The 24734-nt window shown below is 50.5% G+C and overlaps 1 protein-coding gene across 10 annotated transcripts in view; it reads right to left on the bottom strand.

Moving 5' to 3' along the window:
• Nucleotides 1–24734, bottom strand: part of ADARB1 (adenosine deaminase RNA specific B1) — a 117860-nt gene that overhangs the window by 55800 nt on the left and 37326 nt on the right. For 8 of the 10 annotated variants that reach the window (XR_014262967.1, XM_082459913.1, XM_082459908.1 and 5 more), the window contains exon 2: nucleotides 11671–11806. The gene's annotated coding sequence lies outside the window, so the exon portion shown is untranslated. Of the gene's footprint in view, nucleotides 1–9869; nucleotides 10080–11670; nucleotides 11807–24734 lie in introns of all 10 variants that reach the window. The other 2 variants (XM_082459910.1, XM_082459911.1) reach the window with 2 other exon arrangements.

The following is a 24734-nucleotide window of genomic DNA, read 5'->3' as shown; positions in this document are numbered from 1 at the left end:
CTGCATCTATCATGCTCTTCTTTTTTCTTCCCATTTCTTTCTGCTACCTTTAGGATTATTTAAGAGGAACATAAAAATAGAATACCTGTATTCATGGGAATCAAGAAATTCACAGCAGAATGGCAATGATTTGCTGCATCAGATATGGTTTCTAGAACGATTAAATTGACAGTTAATAATCTAAAAAAACACTTTAAAGCTTTTTCCAATTTTAAAAGTACACCAATTTCGGACTTCAGCTAATAACTACTGAATTCTAGGAGAATGTCAGAAATAGTTGTACACCATTTAGCATCTGACATTCCTGGTACCTAATTAATTTTATTTATCTATGTCCTAGAGTAAAGACTCCAACATTTAATGTTCCTGGACTATTAATTTAGGATAAGACTCTTGAAAACTGTTTTTCTACTCTTTCAAGAAGGAAACAAGGAGTTTATTCCATTAGAATTCTACAGTCTCTAAATGAGCCAGTTCCTCATTAGTTATTCACATACAATCAACACACAGGAAACTGTAATGGTACTTGATTTAATACCATGGTGCCTCAGAAATATCTCTTAATAAGAAACACAGCAAACATTCACTCACTCATCCAACTGGGAGCAAGCACCTACTATGTGCCGGGACCATCCTCGGGGCCAGGGCTCTGTCGGTGAACAGAGGACATTCACAGGCTCGCATGGGGCTCACGTCCAACAGGAAAAGAAACCCAGTCAGCACTGAGCGTCACCAGCAGTTAAAGGACTCGCGTGTCAGAGGACGGTGCACGGCTCCAGGAAGACGGTAATGAAGCCAAGACTAAGGCGCTGAGGAGGCTGACGTGAGGCCCCGGGGAAGAGCGTTCCAAGAAGACAGAGGGCGAAGACCCCGAGGCAGAGCCCGCGTGGCCCAGGAACAGCCAGGAGGCTGGAAGTACTGGAGGGTCGGCTCACTCTGCCTGGCCTCTGGCCTCTGGGGAAGGACGGGTGTGGGGCAGGGCTGACGCGGGGGGACAGGTTAGGAGACCAGTGCAAGCAGATCCGATGGTCACAGCCTGACGGCCGTGGACAAGGTGAGAAATAACCAGACTCGATGCAACCTAGTGGCACAGTAGGCAGGCTCTCCTGATAGCTTGGATCTGGGGCAGAAGGGAAAGGACGGCCCCGGCTTTTGGCCTGAGAGCCTGGAAGGACAGAGCTGCTGAGATTGGAGGCCTGTGGATGGGGGGGGCCACCGGGAGGTCAATCTGATGTCCCAAGTTGGAGATGAGGTGATTCCCCAGAAGATGCTGGGGGACCCGGGGTCTGAGCCTGGAGAGCAGGAGAAAGGTCTGGGCTGGAGACTCAGGTGTGGGACTCACCTGCACAGAGGTGAGAGCGGGTGAGTCCTGAGAATTGAGTGTAGACGGAGCCGGGAAAGGCAGTGCGGCTGGGCGGTTGGGGGAGGGAACAGCCACTGAGGCGGTGTGCACAGGACGAGTGTACTGAGTGACCATCACCTGCCGGTCACTCCAGTTAAATGTCACCAAATCCTAGTAAAGGAGACTCTGCAATGAGCACACGAGGGGCGGGCTGGACACAGCCACCACTTGTTTTACAACCGGCAGGGATGCCATTCAAGCGTTTGTGAGTGGAGCTGTGCAGCGTAAAACCTGCACGACCGTACAGCATGGCCACGGTTACAGCACAGGGGTCATCAGCACAAAGCCCAGAGCAGGTCTCCCCGCTGAAGCCCTGCTCTACCTCCTTCTAGCCTGGGGCCACGGCAAGTTCTCACCCTCTTGGCTCTGAGGTGACAGCGATGGTTCCCCCCAGGCTTGCTGGGGAGATCAAGAGAGGACGGTGTGCAGGACACAGTAGGGGCCACCTTGGCTTCAGCTGCTGCCGTATCATCAGGACCACCACCTTCTGAAGAGGAGCAGCCAGCTGGAGAGGCTAGGTGACGTGTCCGAGGTCACAACTGGGCAGGCGGCAGGACACTGTCAGAAACCAGGACACTCCCAGCTCGGGACCCAAGCTCTTCACCCTCCGCTATGCCGCCATCGCAGCAAAAGCACGGCCACTCAAGTTTACTTTTTCAATATGTTAAGATTCCTCACAATATTAGGTCAAAGTAACACGCATGTATTTCTTCAACTAAGCACATTGCTACTTTCTAAGGCAAGACAGTTCCGAGCAGATTAGGGAGAGTGTAGTTTGCATTGCACCTGCAAGTTTCCTCCACTGAATTAAGATCACGAACTAAAGTAAGCTTTTTCCATTTTCTTTTGAAGTGACTTTACCATGGAACTTTGGATTAAAATAAAAATTTACATTGATCAGATAAGTAGAGCAGGTGTTGGATTTGAAAAAAAGGGGGGGAGACACTTGAAGGCCCTAAAATTAGTTCCAATAGCCTAAAGCCACCCAAAACAAGGAAGCAGCCACAGACGATGGCACGCAGATGGCTCGGGTGGCCCACGATGACTAGAGGTGGCCCACGGAGGCCTAAGGTGACCCACAGATGGCTTGGGTGGCCCACAATGACTAGAGGTGGCCCACGGAGGCCTAAGGTGACCCACAGATGGCTCAGGTGGCCCACGATGACTAGAGGTGGCCCATGGAGGCCTAAGGTGACCCACAGATGGCTCAGGTGGCCCACGTATGACTAAGGTGGCCCACGGAGGCCTAAGGTGACCCACAGATGGCTCAGGTGGCCCACGTATGACTAGGTGGCCCACGAACGGCTGGGGTGACCCACGGATGACAAAATAGCCCCAGATGGCTGAGGTGGCCCATGGAGTAATGCCGGCAGCAGAGGCCATCTCAAACCTGAGAGGCCTGGGCTGCGCACAGAGAGCTCTGATTCCTAGTTACAGACTGAAGGAAAGTTTGAAACAAACAGTGTCATCAAGTCTGAACGTAAATTTGAAACTGAACTGGGTATACAATTGATAGCCATGGTTTAGACAGGTATTTCTTTAAAGATTATTTTTGAACCGCCCTTTAAAAACAATGTTTTCTACTACTGACTATTAAAAACAAATTAGAACATACACTTTATGAAGTATAAAGTAAATCTGGTTGGGCCTTCAAAGAAGACAGACTGATTTTGCTCAGCCTAGAGTAGAAAAACTTCTGACCCAGTTAACCTATGTATACTTGATTCCAGGGTTGGTTTTTTTTTTTAAACCGGGTATGTGTAGATGAAAGAACCAACATAAACATGCATATGTACAAGCAATGTACAAAAGGACAGAAATGGTCAGATCTGACTAAAAACTCAAACAAGACTGAATGGAAAAGAAAAAACTTAAAAAGAGATCAGAGGCATCACAGCCTGGACCTGCAGGGTGGAGAGCCAAAGGCACAGGACTCGTGGGTCTAAGGACCAGACACATGACCAGGGAACACACCAGAGCTGTGAGAGAACTCCCCAGAAATGAAGGTCTGAATCTGCCACCAAGCGGACACCGTGTGCACCAAGAAGGTAATAAAAAGCAACGAAAACTCACATTTTTCTCAGCAATATCACTGAAATTCATGACTAGAAAATTCGAAGGAAGTCTAGCCCAGAGCAATCTGGTTACTGACGCGATGAAGCCGGGCCGGAGGGCGGCGACGGGATATCCCCCAGTCTGAGAGGGGGGTACGATCCCAGCTCGGGTCCCATCAAGCTGGTCAACTACGAAGGTAGGGGGCCTATAAAATCTCGAGTCCCGGTGCAGGGCAGCCCCCAGGCCTCACCTCCACAGACCCGAGGGCACAGGGGCTGGAGGGTACACCCCCACCCCAGATCTGTATCCCCAAACTGCTGGGAGGCTCCCAGGAGAGGTGGGTGCTGTCCTGGGCGGATGCTCAGAGGGACGTGTGGGGACAGGTCCCTCACTCTACCCGGGCCGCAGAGAACCCTGCTGGCCAAGGTCTACCTTCACTCTAAAAGTCTAGCTCTCTGGTGCCTTGCGGGCAGAGTCTGAGCCGGGCTTTCAGCCCCTGGATTCCATCACTGATCCCGACTGCCGCCTGGCCAGACCCACCCCCGCCCTGGGACCCTGTCCCAGCGCACACTGCTGCACAGTCAGCCTGGGGAGAGCAAGTGGCGGCAGGGCCGGGACACTAGAGTGGGCATGTGGGTCAACATGGCCGTAGGGCTGAGCAGCTGCAAGACAAGGGTTCATGGAAGAGAAATTTTAAACCCCAAATATTCACATTATTTCTTCACTTTATGTTGGCCACTCTTCACTAACGATCAAACACACATATACAAATTTGGGTTAATTTAGTCTTATTAAAATTAGCAATCTGTCACCACACATTCAGAACTTGATAGTATAGACTATTTGGGGTTTTTTTGCTTGTGTATTTTATATTAATTATAAAACCTATTTGAAATATTAAGCTAAAATAATGAAACTGTATAATTGTATTACACATAAATAAGCAAAGCAATAATTTTTTAAAGACTGGAACACATGTATGAAACTGTGCTTTCCAATTCCATAACAGGAACTCAACTTATTAGAATTAAGTTTATAAATTATTTGATAAAATTTAATTTACAAATCAGGTCACTCACTGAACTAAACCAGCTGTAAGTATTCCACACCACTGCCTCACGGGTCCTTTAAAATGGCTAAAGCAGAGCCAGTGAACAGAAGCTTTTCTGCGGGAAGTTGCTATCTGGGCTCGGGGTAGGAGCGCAGGACAACTGTCCTCAGGGTGTGAGACGGGCTTTTTCTTGCCGTCTCAGCGTGACCTCACAGCGCTACCTACCGCCTGAAGGCGTCCGCCCGAGGCTCGCGGCACGCTGGCCGTGTGGGCGCCTGATGGCGTGGGCGCGCCGTGGCCTGCCCTCACCCCTCACCGCTGCGTCCTGGTGTCCTGTACAAAGTAGGCAATGACACAGAACGCCAACGCCGGACAAGGCCACTCTGGGGTCAGGATGGATCAGGACAGCAGAGTGGGCAAGAGGGAACCTTTGGGACGAAGGACACGCGGGTGGTGCTGTGCTAACTGCACACACTGTCAGAGCACATCTAACTGAACACATACAAAGGGTGATTTTTATTGCATGTAAACTGTACTTCAATAAAGGCAGCTTTAAAAAAATCCCAGAAAAAAAAAACAAATAGAAGAAAGTCATAGTCTCAATTTGAAATAAAATGGAAAATACGTAGATTTCAAGAAGAAGGAATGAATGGATTCCAAACACAGAATGAATCAGTTGGAAAAGACGAGAAAGCACACGGGTCTCTCAACAGGACTGCAGAGGAAGGCTTACAGCAGCTCTTGCTGCCACCGGCTGACTCATGAGGAGACCGGAGGGGGGAAGCGAGCAAACTGCCCCAAACTCAGGCTGCAGCCACGTCTCACCACCCCGCTCTACCACCCCCCAGGCAATGCAAGAATGCAGGAAAAAGGCAGCATTGAGCAAAAAAGATACAACCCAACTATAAAGCAAGTTAAAATGTGGCATGACTTTTGGCAATTAGTGTAGTGTCCTAAAAGAGAAATCACTTAAAAATTTTCCTTTGTACGCACAAGCGTGACGGAGGAGGAACTATCACCTGCATCTTACCTGGCTCTGTAGTGAACACCGTTTGCTAATCATAATAACGTAAATGCCATGTACGGATTTGAAACTGAGTGAACCATGGTTACAAAACAGAAAATAAAATTTTCTGCTTTGATAACATTAAAAAACCCAGAAAACCAAACCTGACAGAAGCTGAACAGTGGAGAGTGAGGAGGAGGTGATGGGCAGGGTAGGGTAAGTGGCCAGGTACACCTGACACGGTGGGGAGCCAGGAGACGGTCCAAGGTCCAAGAAGCTGGCTAAGAATCCGCAGTTCCTAAGACAACCAGCAGGGAACATGGCTGCCAACCTGGCTGGCTGACCCAATGCTCCTCCCCAAGCCCCCTTTCTCCTGCCCCCTTTTGCAGAGATGTTACAAGAGTTAAATACTCATTTTCTCAGTCTCCTTTGTGACTACAGCTGGCCACACAACACAGTTCTGGCCAATGAGATATAAATGAAAATATGCAGAGGCTTCTGGAATGCCCCGGATGAAAACGACAGAAATGGCCTGCACTGCTTGCTCCTTCCTTCCCAGTTGTTATTGCCTTGAATATAGATGTGATGGCTGGAGCTGCAGCAGCCACACTGCAAACATGAATGGTTAGGAGAACTGCAGAGACACTGAACCAGACTCCTGATGTGGTTGTGCTCTGAGCCAACTCTAGCAAAAACCTACCTTTGCTTTACTTACGAAATAAGTAAATGAATAAATCCCCAGTTGTTTAAGATACCATAGGTCATGTTTTCTGTTACTTTCAGCCAAAAGCACTCCTAAATGACACAGGAAAAGAAGGGAAGGCAGAGGTGTAAGTGAGCTAAATCCTCCTGTATCTAAACTGAAAGTCAATAGATATTGTCCAAAATTAACAAATCAAATAATTGCAAGTGTATTACTAAGAAACAGGAAGCATGGCAGTGACTGCCATCTGCGCCAACCGCAGAGCACCCGCCCAGCCAGCCACGGAGAACGACCTCTCCAGCCCTCTTGCCATTGGTCATGGTCACGTGACGGCAGCTCTACCCACTGGGATGCAAACAGAAGCGTCACGTGGCAGCTTCTGGGAACCTCCCCAAGAGACAGCACACAGGTGCCCTTTATCACACCCCCTCCAGCACCTGCCCCAACTATGGGTGGGTTCACACACAGCAGACCGAACACCAGGACAGACGGTCTGGGCCTGGACGGGCCCGTCTGCCTGGACAGGCGCTGCTGCTTCACCTTCCTCCCGGTGAAGCTCCTCACGCTGTGCCTCTGTCCCCGCAGCGTGTCCCCTCACACTGGCCAATCCAGAAACACAAGTATCTACAACTCTTTAGAACAATCAGGGCTGCCTCTGGGGAGGGCGAGGACTGTGGACCGCTGCTTTCCACCAAAAGCCCTTCTAAATTACGTGACTTGTCTGACTTTGAAGACATCGCTGGTAAAAACTGAAAAACAGGGCTTCCCTGGTGGCGCAGTGGTTGAGAATCCGCCTGCCAATGCAGGGGACACGGGTTCGAGCCCTGGTCTGGGAGGATCCCGCGTGCCGCCGAGCGGCTGGGCCCGTGAGCCACAATTGCTGAGCCTGCGCGTCTGGAGCCTGTGCTCCGCAACGGGAGAGGCCACGATAGTGAGAGGCCCACGCACCGCGATGAAGAGTGGCCCCCACTTACCGCAACTAGAGAAAGCCCTCACACAGAAACGAAGACCCAACACAGCCATAAATAAATAAATAAATAAATAATTAATTAAAAAAAAAAAAAACAAAAAAAACTGAAAAACAAAACCCAAGCAGGCCTGGTCTCCTCTCCCGCACCCCCACGTGCCTCCGCCCAGCTGGCCTCGGCCCTGCCCCTGCATGCCCCCACCCACCACAGGCGCAGCCCCTCTTGGGCCCACCAGGCTGCTGGGGTCCTCTCCTGCCCCTGCCCCCCTGCCCCCTGCCCACCTCCCCATGCCATCTGCCTGGGAAATACACACCCTTCAAGACTCCTCCCGCCCCCACGAAGCCTGCGACCCCTACCGCAGGGGGGAGAACAGGCCACCTGCCTCTGGCCCCTACTTCTGTCACAGCAGCAGTAGACACCACTGTTGTCACCTGCTCACTTCCCTTCCCCCCAGCCATGTCCCCACCCCAGTGCCCGCCTGGGCAGCGCTGCAGAGGCCTGAGTTCCACCATGATTAAAGAGACCCACCCCTTCCTCTAAGCAGCTCTGGGCTTTGCTCTTCCAGAACGGGCCCCACGGAGCTCTCATCGCCGCTGCCAGCTGCTGCCCCACAAACTTGAGGGAGTGATGGAGAGACCACATCGAATGCCCTAGCCCGCATCCAAAATGTCATCCGTAGACCGTAAGACCAGCAACGGCCCACAGCATCCTGGTAATAAGGCGGTCAGGAGACATAAGCCTTCCAGAATTCTCCATCTGCACAGGAGGGGCAGGGGTTCTCTGATAAATTCAGCATTTCGAATTTTACAGAGGGGTGACTACACAACGAATCTGTCCACAAGAGGGCACTGCTGTATTTCTACAAGTCCCCCCATGAGGAAACAAGGAAAGAATACCAGATTTTTCCTGTATCTGTAAATGAATCTCCCATTTTTCTTTTACACATTAGTCTTAAGTATCTGGATCCATTATTTTGTATTTAGTCATGACCAGAGCACTAAACAGCTACAAGAAAATCAGCAACCTACTACTAAGAACAACAGATCCTACTCTGCATCCAACACTGCAAAGGCAATTGAATTTTTATCCACTAGAGTCATACTTTTGAGGTTAACCGTGCACTATTTTGCTTGCAGCCACCCTCGGGCAGGGGCGTGGAGAGAAGCCGTGTGAGGGTCCCTCCTGGGTCCTCTCAGCGACACCACCCCCGGGAGAGGTCCCTACTCCTGTCCTGAGGGCCCCCTCACGGCCGACGCTGCCCGGAGCGACAATGACTCTTCTCCGCTCCCACCAGCATCAGCGGGTGCTGTCCGTCCCGTCCCACCCCGGTCCCGAGGGCCTCGGTCAGTGCCTGCCCACACATGCAAGGCACCTATTTGCTGGGTGAATCAAAGAGTGGGGGACGCAATACACATCTTTCTTGATCACTGCTGCAGACCCGTGACCTCACAACCAGGGGCGCTTCTTCCTGGACGCGCTCTGTGGAGCTGACGCCGATGAGTCAGTCCGGATGACACAAGGACACTTTCTCAGTGGCAGTGACTCATGCCAGAAACTCACTGAGAATCACTCTTCGTTCTCAGCCAAATTTTGTTTTATTTCGCTGACCTTCAGGAACGTTTATAAACTGAAGTGTCATCTGTGTTAAATAGGTTGTTAGCCAGTAAATCACATTAAAGGGGAAAAATGTCAAGTTTTTGCCCCCGTGTAAGGATTCAGCCCCTGCATAAGCACTGGGTGTCCCTGCAGCGACGCCTCTCCCCACCTGGGGCACTAGGAGCCCTGGAGCCGCTTGCACTCGCGGGGGCCCATGCCTGACGCCGCGGGAGCTCCTCCCCGGCCCACGGCGGCTCCAGCCTTCAGGACACCCTGCAGGCCTGTGAGGACCTCGACGCCACTCTGTCCCCGACAGCCCCTCCCTGCCACATCCTCCTCTCGGCCGAGCCTTCTGTCAGTGGCCGCGGGGGGTGGCGGTGGTGGCCACGTGTGGACATGGCCTGGTCGTCGCAGGTCTGGGGCACTCTGGCACCGTGCAGGGAGAGGGAGTGTGTGGGACAGCAGGACTGTCCCAGAAACAAAGAACTGTCCTGCCTGAAGGACTAACATGCAGGCGACAAAGAGGTTCATGGTTACCCAAGACCCCTGTTTCATATATAATCACAACTTTCAACACACCCAACCATCCAGAAGTGTAACTGCCAAGCGAAAAGCAGGGAGAACTGCGTCGCGCTTCTCCACGAGTGAATCCATGAGCTGAACACCATTCCACTCAGGTCTACACCCTCGGTCTGTGTCACCCTCGCAGCGCCTGCATCTCTGCATTTACAGGCGTGCGTGCACAAGGTCCTCCTGGGAGCGGCGGTGCCCGGCGTTCACATGTCAACACGAGAACTATTTCGTGGTACATTCTTAATTTCTCTTTTATTACATTTAAATACGGTTATAATTATGTAAAGTGGTACCTTCTATGATTTCATTTCGGAATAAAAAGGGGAGTTAATCAACATTTGCTCTAAGCAGAATGCTGGGGTTGGTGGCAGTGGGACACACCAAGGAAAAGCCTCGGCATCTGAGCACACTCAGGGCTTCCCTGGGCCTCCCTCAAATGTGTGCAGCTGAGTAAATGCTGCAGAGGTTCCACAGCGCGAGCCCCGAGATGCCCCAACCTCGGAAGATGTTCTCACCTGTAAGACACAAGAAGCAACTTCAATCTTTTTAAGGAGCAAGAGAGGCAAAAGCGGCAACTGTGCCTGAAACTAAAAATACAGGCTCCCTCCAGCGTCACCGTCAGATGGCAAACGAGGCTACTGACAGGAGCGCTTCCACCCGTAGAGACTTTTTCTGGCCACTTCCATGGTTTTTTTTTTCTTTTTCAAACCACTCTGAAAAAAAGACTAATACATCAGATTATTGTTGCCAGAATTAGCTCTCATTTTATGAAACAAATACAAAATGTCTATTCTGCAACTAACATCTATCAGTAGGAGACATGATTCACGACGTTGTGGTATTTGATCGTTCCCAGCCCTCCGTTCTGCTTCAGATGCCACCTTTTGTCCTTGCTTATTTTTTCTGTGCCTTCAAGGACAATTTACTTGTGCAAAGGATCACAAATAACTCGCTTCTCCGGTGCATGCTTACATTACATAAAAAAACACTTTCTATTTCACTTAAACAGTATAATTAATGAGGCAGTTTAGGTCTATGGCACCTTGGATGTAGGTGGCCGTAAATCACACTTCACTTGCAGCACTAAAGCACGTCTCACTCTGGGATTCTCGCCGTCTCTCAATAAACTCCAGCTACAGAGACACTGATTTAAGGTCGCTAACCGAGCTGAAAGATGAGCTGGGGCTGAACATAAAACTCCACCCCTCTGGCACAAGCAGCGGTGAAAGTAACCTTGGTTTTGCCCTCCCCATGTGCAAAAAAAAAAAGAAAGAAAAGAAGCATCGGTCGAAGAGTAAGCAAAACCTCTTTTAAAGGTCTCCCTGGGAACCAGGTGCCTGACATCCTTGACGTTTACAGACACAGAAATGGCACGTGGGGCCTTTCCAGGCACACCTCTCCTCCCCCACCCGACCCCGTGGGCTCCACGTCTGCCCTGTCCAACGTCCCCCAGGCCCAGAGGGTGCTGTGATGTGGCAGACACTCCTCAGCCCCCACCGGGGGAGTGAACGTACACAGAACACGCTCTTGCTGCACTCAGCAGCCTCTGGCGGCCACTTCCGTATACTTCTTCCCCGTGAAAAGACCTCCTTGAAAGTTCAACGCTAGACCTTCTGCAGGCCGCAAATTAACCTTACATCACACTACCGGGATTTTAACACTTGTCTCAACTCCTCTCAAAAGCAGACGCTGAATCATGTAATAGTCACAAAAATAAGTACTAACGAAATTTTCTTTTAATCACCTCAAGGAAAATAATCTGCAGCAAAGGCTTTACAGCAAGTCCAGCGTGGCGTCCCCTCTGCAGGGACCGCGCCGGCCGCTGGGGGGCAGCAGAGCACCGGCCGAGAGACCGCGGGGACAGTAAAAAAACGGTCTCTGCTGGAAGCCAGCCCATCACACGCATTTTAAACGGCAAGCCATGGGGCTTCCCTGGTGGCGCAGTGGTTGAGAATCTGCCTGCCAATGCAGGGGACACGGGTTCGAGCCCTGGTCTGGGAAGATCCCACATGCCGTGGAGCGACTAGGCCCGTGAGCCACAACTACTGAGCCTGCGCGTCTGGAGCCTGTGCTCCCCAACAAGAGAGGCCGCAATAGTGAGAGGCCCGCGCACCGCGATGAAGAGTGGACCCCACTTGCCACAACTAGAGGAAGCCCTCGCACAGACCCAACACAACCATTAATTAATTAATTAATTTAAAAAAAAAAAACAAAGAATAAACGGGAAGCCAAAGGCTTAACTAATCAGTTTACGGCAAGCCAGAGGCACTCTTATTAGTCAAATGTTAGCAGAGATGTACAGGTGTTTGCTCTTACCTCGCACTCAACGTGTTTCTGTTTCCTCGGCCCTTCGGTGCAGGCGGGGCTGAGAAGATCTAAGTGTGGCGTCCGGTTGGCGAGCTTCCTTCAGGCCCCTCTCCAGCTCTCTGTGCCCAACCTGAAAGCCTTCCCTCTGTAACAGAAGCATTCCATTACTTTGCATTAATTTAACTCAATAGTAAAGCTTTTTCACCAGTGCAGGAGCTAACTCTAATAATAAATATTGTTAATTAAAAGTTCTCTCCTTGGGAGGTGATCCTGCAGGCCACACAGCACAGGCAAAAAAAAAAAAAAAAAATCCCTCTCCTAAACATGTTTCACTTACTTTTACTGTACTCTTACGATATTTAAAGCAGATACCCAATGATCAATCACGCCTTCACCCCCGCGACGATAGGCAGACGCGCACGTGACACGCACCACCGGATCTCTGCTGGCGGACGTGCCAACGCAAACGAGCACCGACCCACGCGCTAAGGAGTGGGGCCCCAGGCAAAGTCCTGTATGGACCTATCTTCCGAAAAAGGGAACGGCACATGCACGGGCCCGCGCACGCGCGTGAGTGCAGACAGACCCAGAGCTGCACATCCAGCATCCTCCCCGCCCCCTCCCGCCCCCTCCCGCCCAGGCGCAGGAGCTGAGGCCAGCCCTGCGTCCGCACCTCCATGTTATCTCCCCGCCGACCAGCAGCACGACCGCAACGCGCTAAAACACCTACAGAACCTGAACATGGGACATCTCTATTTTCCTTTCGAAAAACAAACTGATATCCAAATGACGTCTGTGCTGGGCTCCTCCTGTCACCCACCCACAGCGCCACCCACCCCATCACCACCCGGCGGCCCACCTCCACGCCTGGGCGAAGCGAGTAAAGGGGCGCTGCCTCGGTGCCCACTTCCGCGGCAGGTGGGAGTGGGTCGCAGCGGCCGGGACACGACCCCCCGGCACTCCAAGGAGAAAGAGGAAGGACCAAGTGCGAACCACGAAGGGGTGAAGTGCCATTCCAGGAGCTTCACAAAGCGAAAGTCCACAGACTAAACACAGCAAGGAAAACACGGCAGGAGCAGCACAAGAGGTGCAGAGCTGCACTCGGACACACAGAGGAGTTTGTAAACTGAGACCTTTAAATACAAAGTACTGGAATGGGTTGATGGAGACTGCCATGCTCCCAGGGGGACTGCAGGGCCGTACGGACGGGCTTTGGAGCAGGGCCCTGGGCGGACACCCTGGCTCTGCGAGCGGTGACTCGGCCTCTCCAGGTCCCCGGACAACACGCTGCAGACCCACGGCCCCCTCCAGCCATTTGGGTGACCCCAGCTGAGGTCCCAGTCACCGTGGAGCACAGACAGGCCATTCCCTCACACCCCGCCAAATCCCTGACCCACGACATCACGAGCATAACAAAACTGTGGCTGTTCTCAGCCCCCAAGTTTTGGGGTGGGTAAGTCAGGCAGCAAGAGACCACCGAAATGGAACTATCTCTGCAAACCCTGACAGCACTAACATAGAGTAAGAGGGTACTAGGAACTTTATTCCAAAAATCTGGTAAACTGAGGCAAAATGAGCAAATTCCAAGAAAAATGCAACTCATCAGAGCTGACTCAGGAAGAAACAGAAAATCTGACTAAACTACCAACGTTGAAGAATTAGAATCAAGAAAGAAAAATCAGTGTACAAAGAACACTCCACGCCTAGATGGCTTCTCCAGAAAGTCCCACCCAGCGTTCAACAGGAACACATCTGTGAAGAACATGAAGAAAAAGTAGGGGCCACTCACTCCTGAAGACAGATGTAAAAATCCTCAACAAAACGTCAGCAAACGCAATCCAACAATATTTTTAAAGGCTGATACAGCATGATCAAGTTGGCACGAAAATGACTGCGTGCGTGAAAATCAAGTGATGTAATCCACCACGTTAATAAGTCAAGAGGGACGTAAGAGGATACACCCACGACTCCGTACGTGACGCCCAATCACAGGCACGGCTAAGCTGGACTCTGAGGGGTGCACGCTCCGTGGTAAACTAAAAAGAACGGCAAGGACAGCATTACTCTGAAACACAGGACAGCGGCCATATGGACAGGGAGGGAGGGGCCGTGGTCAAGGAGACGGAGACACAGCGTCTGTTTTTACCCCGGGGGACGGCTGCATGGACGTGTCATGAGAACTACTCTCTTGCACCCGCACTCTTCTGCAGGAACCACACGGCTCACAACACGGATGCTTGAGACAACCAGGCACTGAGAACAAAACACGCCTGCAGTGCCCACGGTGTCCAGGGGCATCGTCGATAATGACGGAGCCCAGCACGGCCGACCCGGGAACCACGCGGGCGAGCGGCACCGACCGCCCGCAGTCAGGCTGGGCTGCCACATCCGCGCGTGGCCCCTCAGTACCCGCGGGGCCTCTGCGTCCGCAGGTCGCGCAGCGCTGTAGAGCGGACTGCTGATGGAAGTCCGAGCGGTTCACACCCACGCTGTTCCGGGGCCAACTGCAGCTGCCATACAACGAACCAGATGAAGCCAGTGGCAGCGGCAACCGGCCAACCACCTGCACTAGCAAAGAGGGCTATGGTGGCAAGACCGTGAGAAAAGTCAGGAGAGGCAGCTAGAGGTTTCCTATTTCCTGCAGAAGAGAAGAAGAAAGACCCCGTGGGGAAAGGAGAGGGAGCTTGGGGAGCCGGGCTCTGCGGAGAAGAGGCCAGTTGGTGAAGCAGGGCTGAGTCAGAATCCTGCCCCGTCTCGTTTGCCTGGATGCACCGTAGGAAACGGGCAGGGCACGGGACACCCTAAAACCCCCGAACGGGTGGAGGTGGGGTGGGGCACACAGAGGAGCCCCGCCAGCTGGTGGCTCCGTGGCCTCCGGCCCTGACACGTTCAGGCACCCCCGCCTTCTGGAGCCTTCTCCTGGTGACAGCGCCTGGCTCGGGACACCCTCCTCTGACAGTGGCGTGACCCCAAATTAGTTAGGCTGGAGGGGTTTCTACGGCAGGTTCCAGCCGCCTCTCTGCTGACAAGAGGAGTCCAGATGCCACAGCAATGATGATAAAACAGGGGTCACGTAAGATTTAGCACACCTAGTACCAACTGCAAGTCCAGAACTAGTTGTATTGAGATAAATGCCTCACTCAGCACTTGATGGGATTGCTGTGCCCCTGAGAATCACATTGATTAAATGAAGCAATTGCATTTCCTTTTAAAGTGATATTTATCGTTATAATTTAATGAGACTGGAAATTAGGGCTTAACTCTGCCACAAAATAAGTGCTCTCATTTTCTACCTTGTAGGTGTGTAAACCTGTTACATGAGCGTGCAGTTAAACAAAGCAGATTCTCCGATGTTTAGAGACACCGATTATTCAAGATACAAGGCTTGCTATGCTCAAGGCAAGAGAACAGGTAAACGATCACCTGAGGGATGCTGAGACAAGGAGCGCTCTTCCTCGTTCACTGACAGCGGTCACGGTTTTAAGTGCTTAACTAGCCCTACGAACAGGTACCCACCAGAGAAGGATGGCGAGCGGACGGGCACCGGGAAGAGAGGCTGCAGGTGGGGCCCGAGTCACGGAGCCAGGGCAGGGAGGGCACCGACGCCCCTCAGCTGAGACAGAAAGCAGGAGGAGTCCATCAAGATGCTTTTGGTGAGAGGGAGAGGGGAGGCCTCTCAGGAGAAGCTGCAGGAGAAAGAGTCCAGGCTGTGTTTTCAGAAAGATCATGCTGACAGCTCTGTGGGCAAAGGCCGGAGGGTGAGGCTGGGACAGTGAGGGGACAGAGGGATTACAGAGATGGAAAACATCAGAGGTATCTCATCTCACAGGTGCCATGGACAGGCCTTGGGAATGAGGCCTACGGGTGGAGGAACGAAACGAAGCCGGAGTGACTCCCAGGACCCCGGTTCCTTCAAAGGGGCAGAGAGGCTTTTCAGTAACCAGTGTGAGAAAGTCAAAGGAAGACAGGACATTTTAGAAGATAGGTGTTTTTCAATTGTTCTGAACTATTAAAACCTCTGAAGTACATTAACTGTGGTCATTGATATTTCAGCTTCAACAGAGACAAAACCTTTCCTGGCTGAGATTTCATAAGAAGAAAGTCAATTCTAGTATGTGAACTACTATGGAGAGAAGTGAAAGCTTCACGTGGTAAAACTGCAATGAACACTTAAATACAAGAACGTTCAAATAATCGGTACAAATCCCAAGGAAGGGGAACCGCCATTGGACAAATATCACGCAGTCAGGGCTTGATAAATGGGGGGGGGGGGGAGCACTCAGTTCCTCTGATACTTCTATGAAGAAGGAAATGCCCAAGGAAATGGTAGTCTAGTCCAGAGGTCTTGGTTTGATTTAATCTTTTTTTAAAATGTATTTATTTATTTTTGGCTGCGTTTGGTCTTCGTTGCGGTGCGCGGGCGTCTCACTGCGGTGGCTTCTCTTGCTGCGGAGCACAGGCTCTAGGCGTGCGGGCTTCAGTAGTTGTGGCTCGCAGGCTCAGTAGTTGTGACGCATGGGCTTAGGTGCTCCATAGCATGTGGGATCTTTCTGGACCAGGGCTCGAACCCGCGTCGCCTGCATTGGCAAGGCGGATTCTTAACCATGGCGCCACCAGGGAAGCCCCTGATTTAATCTTTTTTGTATGATTTAAACTCCATTTGGAATTCCCTGGCGGGCCAGTGCGTTCACTGCCAGGGCCCTGGTTCACATCCTGGTTGGGGAACTAAGATCCTGCAAGCCACGCAGCGCAGCCTAAATAAATAAAGTCCATTTAGGAAATGCTCCACACGGCACATTTTGTTCCATGACATCCGAGAACCACACTTGTCACTGCTCCCACGCAGGGCCCACTTTGGTCTGAGTCAATGGGACTGGGTCCAGGTCGAGAACACTGGATCCACCTCGTCCTGAAGGCTCAACCAAACGCATGTTTCTCACATGACCTTGGTACCTCCCAATAGGGCCTCAGTTTACCAACCTTTTATTTCCCCTGCATTTTGGGCTTAACAGACCAACCAAAATGGACTTTGTCATTTGTTCTACTTAGTGAATTAAATACATTCCAGGTTCTGAGCAAATAAGAATAACGTACTTTCTCTCGTAAGCAAGATTCCTTTGGAATGAAGCACTGCAACAATGTGGCTGGGTCTCTGAGTCATCACGCCGAGTGAAACAAGCCAGACCAAAAAGGGACGAGCTGCCTGACCCATCCACGTCAACTCCAGAAGGTGCAAAGGATCCACTGTGGCAGGAAGTGGGCAGGTGGGGTCGTGTTCATGACCTTCACAGGGCGGCGCTCCCACAGGGTCTCGAGACTCATCCATTTGTACACGTTACAGGGTACAGGGTACAGGGTCTGGGCACGTGTCAACTGCACCTCAAAAAAAGCTGTTTCTAAAAGAGACTACTTTGGGAGATCAGCTGCGTGCTTTGTGTCCACCTAGAGGGGTGGGATGGGGAGGGAGGGAGGGAGACGCAAGAGGGAGGGGATGTGGGGATATATGTATATGTAGAGCTGATTCACTTTGTTATACAGCAGAAACTAACACACCATTGTAAAGCAATTATAATCCAATAAAGATGTTAAATAAATAAATAAATAAATAAAATAAAAAAGACTACTTTGTTCTGAATTTTAAAACCCCTCTTCCTATTTTTTGAAGTGAATTGGTAACATTACTGGAAATATTTTTATGACCTGAAGGAAATGTTATTTTTTCAAACTTTCAACAAATACTTCATGGGAAATTAAAGCGTGTTGCAAACATTAAAACAATTTATTAAATAGGTGGGAGACTTCTCCCTATCTCTATATATTTTATTGTTTTATGATGGTTTTTAGAGAAACCCAATGTTCCCACCAGTAGGAATGAGCCCTGCGTCTCCACAGGAAGAAAGCAGGGATGGAGTGGGGAGGAGAGAGACAGAGACAGACAAAGAGAGAGGGAGAAACACAGAGAGACACACAGAGAGAGGGACAGAGAGTCACAGAGAGAAGGGGAGAGAGGAACAGAGACAGAGGCGGGAACAGAGCGGGCGAGCAGGGCGCTGTCACCGCAGGGCCCAGAGCACAGCCTCCCCCTGCCTCTCCCGCGCTCAGGCCCAGGACGATGCAGACACACAATGAAGGCAGCACCGGCATCACCCAGCACAGAAAAGGAGCGATTCAGTCCCGGGCACAGCGGGGACTGCCTGAGTCTCCAGGACGGCAGGTGCGGCAGGTGGGGAGAGACAGGCGCTCTGAGCCCTCCCTGTCCTCGGCTCCTGTTCCCTTCAGGACAAACCAGCAAGGCCAGTGGGTGAGCAGAAGAGGGGTCTTTGCCAAGGGGAGCCCAAAGGCATGCCGGCCTAGACGCCCCCATCCCAGCCGACAAAGCACATGACCAAGAGAAACGTGAGGGGGACCCAGAGCAGCGGACGAGGGGGGCCTGGCCCAGAGGATGCCCGCCCGCCCCAGGGCCGCAGCCGCTGCCCGCAGATGCCAGGAAACCCACCAAGACGGCCCCGCCCACCTCCCCCCAGAAACCTGGACTGGATCATGAAGAGAACAGCTGGAGAAAACGAAAAACCCTCCAGACTGAAATGCACGAGCCCAGTACACAGAGGAGAGTGAAAGGAAGAATTAAATGCAAAGGAACACTCAGGAGGCTTCCCGTAACCGAAAGAACAAGGACCCGAGACCCACACAGGCCAGAGCAGGTGAGGAGAGATGTTAGGGGCAGCGGCCCGGGGCCGGGGAGAGCTGAGACCGACCATACACTTCAAGGTCTAAAAATACCAATAACGCGGAAACTTCCCTAGGGACTCGTGTCCCTGGGTGACAACAGCGCCAGCTTCTACCGTCACATCCCTGCGTTACATAAACTTGGGACATCCACCAGCCACACTTCGATCAGGTTCATGTCAAACTAACACGTTCTCAGAAGCTCTTAACTAAAATCCAAACAAATGTGATCTCTGTATTTCTTAAGTAATGTTATAATTTTAAAAGTATTCGGTCAGGTTATTTATCAAATACTGAAAATTAATATATTCTATTATCCATTGCAAGGAGATGAGCTGCCTAAATAGGAAAAAGCCTTTAATCATTTCTGATAGAAAGTTCTCAAATCTGTCTCCTTGCTCTTACATAAGATGAACTAAATATAAGTTTTTAACCAGAAAATGCCCTTTGGTTAGGGAACAGAGAGGAGAAAAGGGCAGGTCCCTAGAAGGAAAGAAGCTCCCTTGGTGGGGAGACCAGCCTCCCCGGGCAAATAAAATGAAAGTAACTATTATAAACTTAGCCCCCAGAGAGCAGGAGGCCCGGGGCCCGGGAGGGATGGTAAGACCCCCGCCAGTGGGAGGGGAGGGGGCAGATCCCCTTCCACGGTGAGAAAAGCCAAGACGTCTCGAACGGCACCTCGGGCCTCTGCCAGCAGCGCCACACGAGGGTCCATCTCAGAAGGAGGAGGAGGGGGTCGCGGAGAGTAGCGGGAAAGAAGAAAGGTGGGAACAGGCGGCCGTGAACCTCACAGACCCTCAGAGGAGGGAAAGGAGGCCACGCTTCCTGACTCTCCTCACAGCCGCTGTGACCTTGCCTGGAAACCCATCAAGGACACTGCAGGAATTAAAAACTACTGCCAACTTCTCTTACAAACAGAGACACAAAAACCGTAACCAAAATACAAGCAAATTCAAACCCACGCACGTATGGAAAAGAGCACATCACAACCAAGTTGGACGTGTCCATACCAAGAAAGGGCGGTTGGCTGAATTTTGAAAATAAATCAATATTCCACATCGCCAGTGACATTTCTACTAAAGAGCGCTTTCACACGGACTCCTCAGTAACCCAAACTGGCATTTCCCTCAACGTCCATTAGTGTGATGAACTCCACTGTGGAAGAGAACTGAAAACAAGGAGAGAAGAAATAAAGAAGCTGAGAGGATGAAAAACAGTATTTCTGCCAATCATGAAAATAAAGACCAAGCACATAAAAGCCCCCGCCCCCCGCTTTCTCCCCTGGGGAGGAGGAAGGGCGACAGGGCTCGGCGTCCTCGGAAGATCCCAGCGCGTCCGTCAGGAAGTTGTGAGAAGAGCCACAGGGTGAGGCGGGGGGACAGGCAGCCGGCCATGCAGCCCCTGTCCTCTGTTTTCCACACGTGGCACGGCCTCCGCTGGGCGCCTGTTCCTAGAGCAGGGGTGCAGAGGGTTCCCCAAGTCCGTGGCAAGAGTGAAATCAGACACAAAACGGTGTGCCTGTGTGTCCAGGTGCATCTTCCCCGTGAAAACGGACAGGGCTTCAGTCAGACGCCCAAAGAGCCCCGGCCTGCATCCCGTTTCGGGCGAGGATCTAACCACTGGCTGTGCCTGAACCCAAACCCGGTCCTCTCTTTGGCACTGAACCAACAAAACATCAGAGCCTCTCTTTTTTCAGTACTAGTTGATGGTAACCTATAAAGTGAATCATTAAGGAGCACTCAAATTTGTAAATCCTAACCCACACCTGGGGTGTCCCTGAGTTTGCAGACAGAAGTGCGGTCCCCACACCCAGCACAGGCGCCCACAGAGGGCCACGCGCCCCACGTTCAGAAAGAACACTTCTTTTTCGACGATAGCTTTAATTTACTATGGATTTCAATGGCTACTATTGTTATTTTTATCGTTATGACTTTAGCTTTCTTTTATCATTTCACATTAGTTTAATATGGGTTGTTTGTATACACAGGGATGAAAATTTTGTCAGCTTTTTGGAACGATAATTTTTCAAAAACTAAACTTACCAGTATCATAAATCAACTCCAACTTTACTGCAAAACACATGCATAGAACCCCTCCGAATTGTAGGGGTACAATGAGGTAGAGATGTTTCATTTACTGGCAATGTGCTGACTCCCAGTATACGAAATTTAACTAACTTGCAACACACTATCAAGGTAAGTGTAACAAAATTACCCAGCTATTTTTTTTTTTTTTTTTACCCAGCTATTTTTAAGTTTATGGGGCACTCTTACATAATACAAAATGACAAGTGAAAGTACAACACGTTTCTTAAAAGATTTATATATGCTGCTGACAAATTTACTGGAACTGGCTCATTTAATTTCTTCCCAATTCTTTGATAATGTTGAGCAATTTTTCCAGGGGAAAGAAAAAACCCCCCCGTTCAAGATGTTCAAAGGTACAGAACCTTGCCACTAACGGTGATCTAAAGACTTTTCATTGTAAATAGTGACAAAGTCCACATCTTCCTTCCTTTCTTCCCAAGGCCCTGTTGAAAGGTCAGAAGAGGTACTTTCTGGCCGTGAAGGAGCCGTAATAGTGCTGAAAAATGACAAAGGGGGCTCGCAGCCCAGGAAGCTGGGACGGTCGCTCACGGCAGAAAGTAGATGGACCCAGGCTGACTCGCTGGAGTGGAAGGAGCTGTTGCAAGACAGCAGCGCAGGGCTTCCCAAGAGCAAGGAGCCAAGGGCAGGAGTATGACCCCCGGGCCACAGCTTGACAATACTCTCCAAAGACAGTCTGAGGTTTCCAAGGCGGCGGGGGTGGGGGGTGGTCCAAGTATGGTCACTTGGACCTGGAAGAGAAGTGGATCAGGGCAAAGAGCAATTCTGAGTCAAATAATCAGCACTGGAGGCCACGGGCAGGGAGAGAAGGAGAGAGCAGGAGAGATCTACCTGCAAAAGAACGAGCATCGAGCTGCCATCTGACTTCTCACCAGCAACACCAGACTCTGGAAAACACTAGAGCATACTTTCTGAGTTCCAAGGGAAAACTGTATAAACCGAGAATTCTAGACCCAGCCAAATTACCAATCAAGTATGGGAACAAATATACCACATGTTTGAACACTGCATGCAGCAACCCAAGAAGTCTCTCAGCCATGCGTTCCATAAAGAAGTGGATTAAGCTGGGGTGAAGTGAGAGAGTAGCTCTGACATACATACACTACCAAACGTAAAATAGTCGGCTGGTGGGAAGCAGCCGCATAGCACAGGGAGATCGGCTCGCTGCTTTGCGATGACCCAGAGGGGTGGGATAGGGAGGGTGGGAGGGAGGCTCACGAGGGAGGGGATGTGGGGACATGTGTGTGCATATGGCTGATTCGCTTTGTTGTGCAACAGAAACTAACACGGTATTGTGCAGCAATTATACTCCAATAAAGATCTATTTTTTTTTTAAAAGAAGTGGATTAAGGAGGTGCTCCAGCAAAACAAAAACGGAATTTAAGAAACGAACATCATGGGATGTGAGAAACCACAGCAGCTGAAGGCAGCCAGAGGCAGCACCACAGCCCGAAAAGAAATCAGGAGGCTCCGTCTGCACATCCTCTTTCCTGGGCAACAGCTTTGTGATGCAGAATTACGTTTTCTGCCTTCTCCAGTCAAGCTATTTGGCTCTGCAGTAAAATATATTTATATTATCACAATACTATATACTTTGCTTTCCTTACGTTAACATTTCTGGACTAAAGCTGTAGAAAAAGCACAGAAAGCCTAATGACAGGTGAGAAACAGACTACAAATGTTTTAAGTTTTGTCAATATAAATCTAAAAATATAACCCATAAAAGCCAAGAACTAGAGAGGCACTGCTTGCTGGCTCCCCACGTGAACAGACGCGAGACAAAGTGACAGGGGTAAAGATGAGAAGGACATGAAAGTAGAGGGAGAAGACACACACCATCAACTGTTCACCTCTGGGGAGAGCACAGAGGAAGAGGGAACGTGTAACTTCATTCTCGCTCAAAGGCTGCGCTGCATGTAAGAAGATTAATATTTAGTTAAAAATACCTTTAAACACCTGTTAAAGCACCAGAGTTCTTTTATAAATTGAGTACACTCTTATACCACGTGCAGATATCACTTCAGGTTTTTTTTTAAACAGTTAAACTGAAAGGACACCCTTATCCATCAGCGTGTATTAAACAACTGCAGTGCATCTGTAGGACAGAATAATAAGCTCTCCTTGTAACAAGTGAAGTAGTTATGAGCACTATATTAGTTACATAAAATTGAATGCTTTTAAAACTATTTTTTACCGTGAAAGCAAAAAGATAAAATGTGTCAGTCCTAAGAAGAGGGAGGTACCTCTGTACTAACACGTCCATGGTGTAATGACGAAGGTATATGACAGAATGGTGCAGAGACTAAACCAGGATTTCACAGAGAACCTCCACATACGCATCGCACGTATATGGTAAGTATGTACATATATCTCAGAAATCCCATGTATGCAGCAGAAGTCCCGTGCATATCACGGAAATGCCACATGCATAACACAAATCCCCATGTCTACGATGGAAGAGCCACACACAGCACAGAAGTCGGTGCTGACAAGCGCTGTTCAGTTGCCTCCTTCTGCATTTCTCCTGCGTGTCCCCGCCACACACACTTTCACACGCCCGACACGCCGGCCCGGAGGGAGAGCAGCTGTGGCGGGGAGACGCCACGGCGCTTGGAGACGACCTCCCTGGAAACTCAAAAGGGCAGCGGGCAAAGCGTCCTGGGAGAAGAACGTGGCCAGGAGCAGCGCTGCATCGAGGCCGCGTCCTCTCTGCTGTGCCCCCGTCCTTAGAGGAAGAAATCCCAGAAGCATAATGCTGTCCATTCCACGTGGGATCAAAAGAGCAGGGACAGAAAACATCTTCAGTAAAGTCCTTACTAAATGTTGTTATACCCTGAAAACGAAAATATAAACCACTTCTCCAGTTGTTGCTGTTAATTTGTACCACATCTTGCTCCAGTGATCTAAGAGGCCCGCAGACATACGTAGAGGAGCAACAGCCTATCAACTGTGTTTAGGGAAAAAATAAAACACATACGAAAGAAGCTCAAAGGACACAGACAAATGTTAGTAGCAACAGCTGCTGTTGGGCAATGGGATTAATGCGTCTCCTTCTTCCTAGTTTTGCATCTCTGCAAAGTACACAGAGTCCACAATGAGCACATTTTGTTTTTGAATAAAATATAAAATCTTACGTAAAAGAAACTCAGAAATCCAAGAAGTGTTCTTCAAAGACAGCAGCTGAGGCAAAGGGACAGTGGCTGAGTGAGAGCACAGACACCGGTCCCGCCAGCCCCCGCCCTCGGACAAGGCCAAGTCTCAGTCTGACCCTGTTTATATGACAAAACTGGCTCAAACAAGCAGCTGTTCCTGTGCTGAACTGGGAGAAGCCTCATCCTGGGGACACCCTCACCAGCATCTCTCCCCCCAGTAGCCACCCTCACGCAAAAGGGCTGAGTCTCCACAGTAAAAATGCAGAGCACGGGTCCTCACATAAAGAGGTGACAATGGACAAGTCATTTAGTTAACAGATACCTATCTCCTCAGCTTTTGGCTTTGCAGAAAATGACAAAATAAATTCCCTTAATGGATAAGTCTGCATCCCTAATACTTAGGTCAGGGGATGCCCTTGCCCTGGAGTTCAGGTGAGGCACTAGACACCCCAGACAAGGCCACGGCTCTGGGCTCAGCCCCAAGACATATGTGTTACACAACAGCACTGCAGACCAACACTGGAGTTTCAGAGCAAATGAACTGTCTTCACCTACCAGACAAAGCTGATGACTTCTGCAAGAATCCTTGGGTTTAACTGACACAAAAAAAGAAAGATGTCTCAACTCTTAAACATGTGAAGTTCAAAACCCAAGGCTTCAGGAGAAGGGGGGTCGTGCTGAAGTCAAAGGCGCGCAGGCACAGCAAGTCAGCACCCTCATAACAACGGAACTCAGAAAACGCACACGTGGGAACGCCCACTGCCCAACCGTGAGCTCCAGCGAGGGCACCGCTGCTACTCCGTTTTCACACTCGATAACGGGCCCACCTGTCACTCACTCTGTGACCGGCCAGAGGACGAGAGCGGGTGCCCTCCCCCTGAGCACCAACACATGAGATCGAATATCCAAAAACATGTATTTTTGCATTTCTGGGATGAAGAAATGGAACTCAGTTCAAAATGTTGTTTGTCACCAGATGGCCGGTCACTTTACTTTTCTCCCGAGCCTGCACAGCTGGGTAAGCGACCTGGGAGCTGGAAGAAGCAAACCTCCCCAAGATCCTGCTTTGCTGTGGCTGGACCCTCTCCCC

Source organism: Balaenoptera physalus (genome assembly GCF_965194825.1).
Source record: "Balaenoptera physalus genome assembly, chromosome: 4".
Taxonomy (NCBI): domain Eukaryota; kingdom Metazoa; phylum Chordata; class Mammalia; order Artiodactyla; family Balaenopteridae; genus Balaenoptera; species Balaenoptera physalus.
This window is presented reverse-complemented; position numbering and strand designations above follow the sequence as displayed.